At 39.5% G+C, this 7,989-nt stretch overlaps 1 protein-coding gene across 1 annotated transcript in view; it reads right to left on the bottom strand.

Annotated features, from left to right (window-relative positions):
• zgc:171482 (zinc finger protein) overlaps positions 1 to 7,765 on the bottom strand; it is a 107,204-nt gene extending 99,439 nt beyond the window's left edge. Inside the window, exon 1 of the mRNA XM_046070139.1 lies at positions 7,115 to 7,765. The gene's annotated coding sequence lies outside the window, so the exon portion shown is untranslated. The remainder of the gene's footprint in view (positions 1 to 7,114) is intronic.
• Between the last annotated feature and the right edge of the window lie 224 nt (positions 7,766 to 7,989).

The raw sequence follows: 7,989 nt of genomic DNA, 5'->3' as shown, positions 1-7,989 counted from the left end.
GTGTGTGTGTGTGTGTGTGTGTGTGTGTGTGTGTGTGTGTGTGTGTGTGTGTGTGTGTGTGTGTGTGTGTGTGTGTGTGTGTGTGTGTGTGTTCAGTAACAGACTCTTAGGCAAACTGAGTTAATGGGGGGAGACAAAGGTGGCCTGAAGTTTGAACTGGGGTTTTTATGTTACTGTAACATATGGGTGATGCTATGCTGGATGGCAACAAAACTGTTGAGGTCCATTTATTCCATTAGCAACTAATTGCACTGTTTCTACTTTGGCACATTTTGTCCAAATGTTCTTGTCCTGTTTAATGTAATGTTCCTGGCACGGTTTTCATCTCCATATTTTCCTTCTTGAAAGCTGTACTGCAATATAGATTAAACACCATCTTGGTTTTTGCACTGAACAAAACAACCAGATTCAGTACCAACTGTATTAGACATGAGCTTGAAGTGATGTTAAAGCACGATTTGAGGATCCAACAAAAGCAAAAACAATTGTATGATCAAAATAAAAACAGGTCCATTAAACATTTAAATAAGCACAAAAGCACACGGTTCAAGGATTTTGGCAACACACATAGACTCTTTTTGGTAGGCAGTGAGTGAAACTGGGATCCAAGCACCCTAAGAATGATATTATAATTAAATATTTTCATTAATCTATTTTCATAAATCCAAATAAATAAAATCACACATGAGCAATATTATATTTCCAAGTACACTATATATTATACCAGTTGGCAGATTAGAGTCACAATATGAGGCTGAGCTGGAGTGAGCCATAAAAACAATAAATGTAAAAGATATTGGAAAGAAAAATAAGAAGTGTAAAATAAATGAGGCATTAAATTGCAGTAAGTGGAACAAGTGAAGTGACACAAGCCAAATAATGCTTTGTAATGACTTTACTTTCTCTTCCTCTCACTGTTTGTCTCTGTTATTGTACTGATACACTATGAACAGCTAATTAGCAATATGACAAGTTCCTTACTAATTAGTAAAATAAGCACCTTGTTCTGTGGCACACAGGGTTCGACCACTACGAATATTACAAATATTAATAAGTCTGGTGGTTTGACTATAAATCAGGTGTATAAATAGTGACAGCACAATACTGCTGAGCGTTGATGATGTATTTTGGTCCTAAGGGGACATGTACATACATATCCTTATCAGCTGTCAATCACAGGGCTCCTATTTAATATATGTGTATTATGCGTTTACCTGCCTGTAAGTGTGTGTGTACGTTTGTTGAGTAAATGTAAGTTGTCATGCCTGTGGGGATGCCTACAATAAGCCAGAGGTAAAAAGACTGCTTATTAATGCGTCTTTGGTAAGCGGTGTGTGTCTCTGCAGGTGTGTGAGTGTAGTATTTCTTCCAGTGTTTCTATGAAAGCTTACAAATACACACCTGATTTCTGTTGTATGTGTGGCCAGCTGCATAACCTACTGGGTAATAGTGCTGGAATAATTACGCAGGTCAAAATCAGGGTCAAATAAGGCACCTGCAATAGTGTTAGAAGACATTTTTGGTTATTTTAGTGCTGGGCTGACTATATGATCCTTGGGATTGATTGTTTATACTTCAAGCGACATTATGTAAGATTTTTTTTTTTTTGTGCAATTTGGCACTCCTACTGTGTAATTCTCCTGTACTTGTGCATTTTTTATGACATTACTCATGATCAAAAACTACCAAGTAAACAACTTTGCTAAATCAGCCAAACATCAAGCTTGTACGACAGAACAAGACATAGCAATATTACTTACTAGTCCAACTGTGTACACAGAAAGGTTGCCAGCTCGGCATCTGTCTTGCAGCATTTTATTTCACAAAGCTCTTGCCAACGTCTGGGAGCCTCTTGCTTAATCACTCTCTTTTTCTCTTCTTAGATTTCACTGTCAACGTCCTATTTGGCCTCTTTGCCTCTGCCATTAGCTAACGTTACGTCCATAAAGACTTCTAAGCCCAGTTATGTTGCTTGCTTGCCCGGCTCCGGCAGACACCGGCGGCGCTCTCCACCAGCAGCCGCATAATGTGGCTTGAAACTTGCGTGGCAAGCCAGCCAACAAAGCTAGACTTCAAATGATGCAAGAGGATGTACAGTAACGTTACCAATGTCCAAGTGTGTAAGCTAGTAAGTCTGCTAACATCAACTTGAGATTTATAGCTAGCAGGTAAACCTCCGTCTGTGAAACCTGTGGCAGATTTCCCTTGAAGCCTCTGCCATGATATCCATACTGAGAATACCGAGTTAGCTTCTTCCAAAGAACGTACGTTGTACATTATATACTTTTTGCTTCTTTTTATAGCTTGTTTGCTGAAGAGTTGTGCTGGTGTGATTTGGTGACGGAAAGCACTACGCCGTTGTCGCAATATATGTCCTGCATGGGATTTCAGTGTTACATACTGTCAATACCAGGCCCAGCGGGCCCAATCGGCAATGACAGAGAGACCATTCTCACTATTACAAGTCAGTGTACCATCAAAATGATTTTGGAGCTGTCGTTTTAAGATAAAATACTACATAATGTTGCTTTATGTAGAGATTACATTACATATCTTCATTTAACTGATGCTTTTATCCAAAGTGACTTACAATCGCTACATATGTCAGAGGACGCACGCCTCTGGAGCAACTAGGGGTTAAGTGTCTTGCTCAGGGTCACATTGGTGGACATGTCACAGTGGGGAATTTAAACTGCATCTCTCACACCAAAGGCATGTGTCTTATCCACTGCGCCATTACCACCCCGTCATTTTGTTTATTCAGTTTGCCAACAGCTTTGTTCTCCAAGACAGTGTGAGTGTTATTACATTGAAGGAATCAACCGTAGCTTTTGGGTTCAACTGGCCCTTGCCTGTGTGTGTTAGAGAACAGTGCATTCAGCAATGATTGATCATGGCAATTAGCTGTCAAAGGATCTAACAAAGAAAAGACAAGCAACTAAAACTCTATTTTAGATTAGTCTTCAGGTAAATCAAAACAGATCAAATGATAAAAACAAAAATGAAACAACTTGTAGCAAAAACCTCAGAATCAAAGGAGAGTCACTAATTTTTCAAATAATAGTATTCACCCACACACCACCCTACAAGCTACTGCCTGTTTCATTCACATGAACTCAGCCTACTTTGAAATTTGATTCACAGAAAAAAATGTTTTCTAAATATGAGTTTGAGTTTGATAAGGGAATTGAAAAATGAGAAGGCAGTGTTTATTTCTCTTGCAGAAATATTTCTAAGAAAAGCAAGAGAGGACAGCAGCCTTTACTCATACACATGCCGTCTCCACATGCTCACACTACTCCCATCTACAAAGATAGTATGCAAGTGTATAAACCTCATACTGTGCTGTGTTCATGTGCTGTGTAAATTATCACCAAGCACACATGGACACAGGAATATGCTATCGGTAGGTATGACTTTAAGCTGTAAGCTGTGAAGTGCATCACACAAACACACACACACACACACGCACGCACGCACGCACAAAATAGGGGTATTATATCTTATAGCACCTAGCCTATATAAATAGGAAGTTATGAGCTGTGACCGAGTGCCTGTGTTTCTTCCACTTGAATCTATTCCTCTGTGAGATTGTGAGTATGTATGAATTTCTTCAAAAGCAAATAACTTATTTTGACATTCAAAGATGTAAAAGAATGAATGAATTCTACATCTGATAAGCATATTTTCTTTCCTCATCTGCTAATGCACCCACAATATCCCCCTCTCCTTCCCTCATTCCCTCCCTGTCTGGCAGCAGGCCAGTTTCCGAACATGGTGATGGAGCAAAAGAAAATTGATTTCTAAAGAGCTTTGTCTGCTGGTCCCGGATATGAAATATGCAACCAGTTATTAGTCTAACACTGATATTAACATAACACGACAACCGTGTCAAGATATATATTAAAGATGTCTCTCTTGTTCCCACTGAGAGATACATGAAGTAGTCTAAAAATGATAAACTGCCACTTGTTCAAAGCATCCCAACTCATTATCAATACTGCACAATTGTGATGATATCTGCTTTGTTTGAGAGAAAAAGGACGAAATGCTCTTTGGAAAAAGGTTGGCACTGCATTGATGTAGCTGTGAGACAGACAGATTCAATATCTTGATCGTGTAGACAGGCACAGCGGGCGGCTCCACATTAGTTATTATGCAGCTAATAATGAATGTACACTAAGAAAGGTCAAATGGCCCACACACTGATGTACATGGAGACACACACACACACAGATGCACCCATGCAACGACTCATATGCACACAGTCAGCAGAAAGGTCATGGCATACAGTGTGTGAGAAAAAAAGACATTTGAAGAGGATATGCTGCCTGTTGCTATGGAACACTCCCAGAGGAAAATATACACACAGAGACAAACACCTACACATGATGCTCTATTAATCTTAAAGAAACTAGAGCAATCTGCAAACACAAGCACACACACCCGCTCAATCAATCCCTGCCCTATTAAAACAGAGAGGAAGCAGCAGCTACTTTCTTGAGCATCACTGTGTGTCTCGGTGTTGGTGTCTTTCTTTGAGAGTGCTCCTGCTTTATTTGTATGTTAGAAGGAAAACCGGCACTTTTCAAAAACAACACCGCTTCTCTGTTGATTCCTTTAGGACTGGTGTAAATTATGCCAGTCGGTTAATCAGATTCTCCCCCAGATGCAGTTAAGCACCTCATGAGACAGAAAGCGGGAGAAATGAAATAGGCTCCTGTACTTCTCGATGGCTTAGAGCTGTCAGGAGCTACATCGCCTATGTTCCACATTATAAACATGCCAATTGATTTTTTTTTTTTTGCTCTTCTTAAAATTTTCACTCAGAGTATTCTTTCTGATGTTACATACAGTGCGGTACATGGGAAGTGGCTTGAATACAAGCTGTTACAATTATATTTACATCTATGACATGACCTTTACGGTGTTAAGCACAGAACTTACAGGGGACACAATTATGAAAGATACAAAAACATCCTCTACAGTTGTAACTAAATGGAATATGGTGTAGAGCTGAAATAATCAATAGATGAAATGTATTCTGCAACAACTTTGATAATTGATTAGCTGTAAAAGGAAAGGAAAAGATCAGTTGCTTGTTCTAGCCTTTCAAATGTGATTTCCTGCTTTTCATAGTCTTACATGATAATTAACTGGACATTTATGGATTTAGAATGGCTGCAATCAACAATTATTTCCATTATTGATCAATGTGCTGGTTATTTTCTTGGATAATTGACGTAATTTCAGAAAATAGCAAAACATGTCCAACACACTTTCCTGAAGTCCAAGATGACGTCTTCAAATGTCTTGTTGTGTACGAATACACTCCAAAACGTTCAGTTTATGATCACACAAAACAAAAAAAAAATCAAATGTTAATCAAGTTAATCAAATCTAATCACGTTTTGACAAAACAAGCATTTTGAAGAAGTCACCTTGCTTGGCAGATTCACTGTAATGAAAATAATCATCAGTTGCAGCTCCAGTTTGGTGTGTAACGTCCATTACTATTCTAGCTCTGACACATTCTGCTGCCCTGCCTGCTGCAGTGACCTGAAGTACAGCAGAAGTCAGCTCATGCTGATCAGTAACTGTATGTAAGCAAACGATGAAGCCTCAGCTCATCTCAGACTGCTGGGCCACACGTGGATAAATAGAAACGGTGCAATTCAGTGGAAATGAAAAGAGTATAGATATAGACTGCAGTGAGTACCGCTTGGGGTAAATAAAATGTCCCTTTTAGGGGACTGAAATGATGGCTGTGATTACATGAGAGCTGCAACGATTAATCGAGTAGCTGTCAACTATTAAATTAATCGCCAGCTATTTTGATAATTGATTAATCAGTCAAGGTCAAAATGATCTGATTCCAGCTTTTTAAATGTGAATATTTTCTGGTTTCTTTACTCTTCTATGACAGCAAACTGAATATATTTGGTTTGTGACTAATCGAGAAAATAATTGTCAGATTAATCGCCAAAGGAAATGATTAGTTTCTTTTTTTTCCTTTTTATTTATTATTATTTATTTATTTTATTTAAAAAAAGATTAGTAAATAAAGTTGTTTTAGTTCATGACACCTTATTACAATGTCGGAATGAGTGATACTTGGAGATAGCCTGTACTCTGTACTATGTTTGTGTGTGTGTGCGGGTGTGTACACACATGTGTGGGTGTCCTAGTGACAGGCAGGCGAGTGCTGTGTTAAGGCCATAAGCTGGTATCATCCTGCCAAAAACGCCCAGTATGAGGCTGAGTGGACATTGTTCCCAAAGTGACAAATACTTGCAGTGAGAGGGCTCTTGATGAGATGGATAGGAGCCAGTGAAACTAGATGCAGCAAGTATCAGAACTAATCCATATTATATCTGACATGTGTCACATTTTCACATTTCACAAAGAAGTCATTATTGAAGGTTGGCCAAAGCTCGGATTTTCACTGCTGTGAAAAGTTTCCAGAAAATGCAGCTGTTTAATTAATCAATTAGTTTATCAAGCACAAACACCAGCCATTCTCTGGTTTCACATTTTACAATGTAAAGATTATTTTCTCTGTCTTTGTATCACTGTAAACTGAATGTCTCTGGGTACTGCACTGTTGTTCTGACAAAACAAGACATTTGGGGATCATACCTTGGACTCTGGGATAGTGTGATGCACATTTTTCACTATTTTAATTTTTTAGACCAAACACACAACTAAGCTATATTAGTCCAAACACCTCATGGTCAACATCCTGATTAAACAACAATTCTAGAAACACAGCATATATATGAGAAATTGTTCCAAAAGGATATTTTAAGGACTATAGGAAAACTGTAATATCATGCAGCAGTAGACGCTGTAAATTAGGATGCCTCAGGTTTATCTACAGATTAAAATACCACAAAGTTTGCAGAGGTTGCTAGAAACTCCACTGACTCTCAATAACCCAGCAGGAATTCCATAAAAATATTGAGTGATTTAAGGTGCCAAAACTTTCGGTATTCTGCTTGAAAAAGACCGAGATCCAGACGTCAAAAAGCGAGGTTAATACTGGTCAATAAGTCATCTGTTGAACAAACTCTGCTGTCAGTATTTCACATTTAGTTCGTAGTCCGTCACTCACCTTGCGCTGAGGCAGTGATTCCTCACCACGAAACCGACAACCATCCGCCAACTGCCTGTATTTAATCCTTTAACGCACCTGTGCCGTAAAATCCGCCCAAACGTAACGGGAGTCTCGGCAGGTGGAGCGTCCGCGGTAACGCTCCTGTTCAATGCAGATATTTTGTTTATTTCTTGTTTTAAAACGCGCCGTCCCCTCCTTTAAAAAAAACACAAACAACAACAAAAAAAACTCCCTCGCGCTGCTCTCCGTCGTGATGCGCGTGTCCTCTAGCGACTCCTCTCCAGCGTCGTAGTATCGCGGAGGTAAGAAGAAACGTAGCTCTGTTGATATCATCCACTACTACTCCGAACCAAAAGGCACCGCGGAGGGAAAACAAAAACAAAGTGAGCTATTCCAGCAAGAGGGAGGACGAGAGGCAGAAAGTGTGAGCAGCCCTCACTTGGATGAATGAAAGACAGAAAGCTCTCGGCTCACACAGTGTGTGTGATAGTGCAGACTGAATGCTGGATTTGCAGAGTGAGTGAGTGAGTGAGTGAGTGGGAGCACTGGTCGAGTGAGTAGGTTTCCGCACAGTGCACCCACATGAATATCATCTTACATAAAAAATGAACAGAGACAGAAGCAGCGCCCAAATTCATTGTAAAATTGATGCCTGTGTTTCCGCAGCATGCTAGGAGCCTAATTAAGTGTTTATGCTGGTCAGGTGTGCAACAATCTCCTCTAACACTCAGTGACATTTAATAATATCCTGTGATTTTATTATGATGCACATGTTAACCATGCACCCAGATAAATCTATGGGGTGGCAGGGGTCCGGGGATGATGGGAGTAATGAAGGAAAAATATTTCTGCCACATACCACTGCATGGTTG

The sequence above is a fragment of the Micropterus dolomieu genome, linkage group LG15 (assembly GCF_021292245.1).
Source record: "Micropterus dolomieu isolate WLL.071019.BEF.003 ecotype Adirondacks linkage group LG15, ASM2129224v1, whole genome shotgun sequence".
In the NCBI taxonomy this organism is placed as follows: Eukaryota; Metazoa; Chordata; class Actinopteri; order Centrarchiformes; family Centrarchidae; genus Micropterus; species Micropterus dolomieu.
This window is presented reverse-complemented; position numbering and strand designations above follow the sequence as displayed.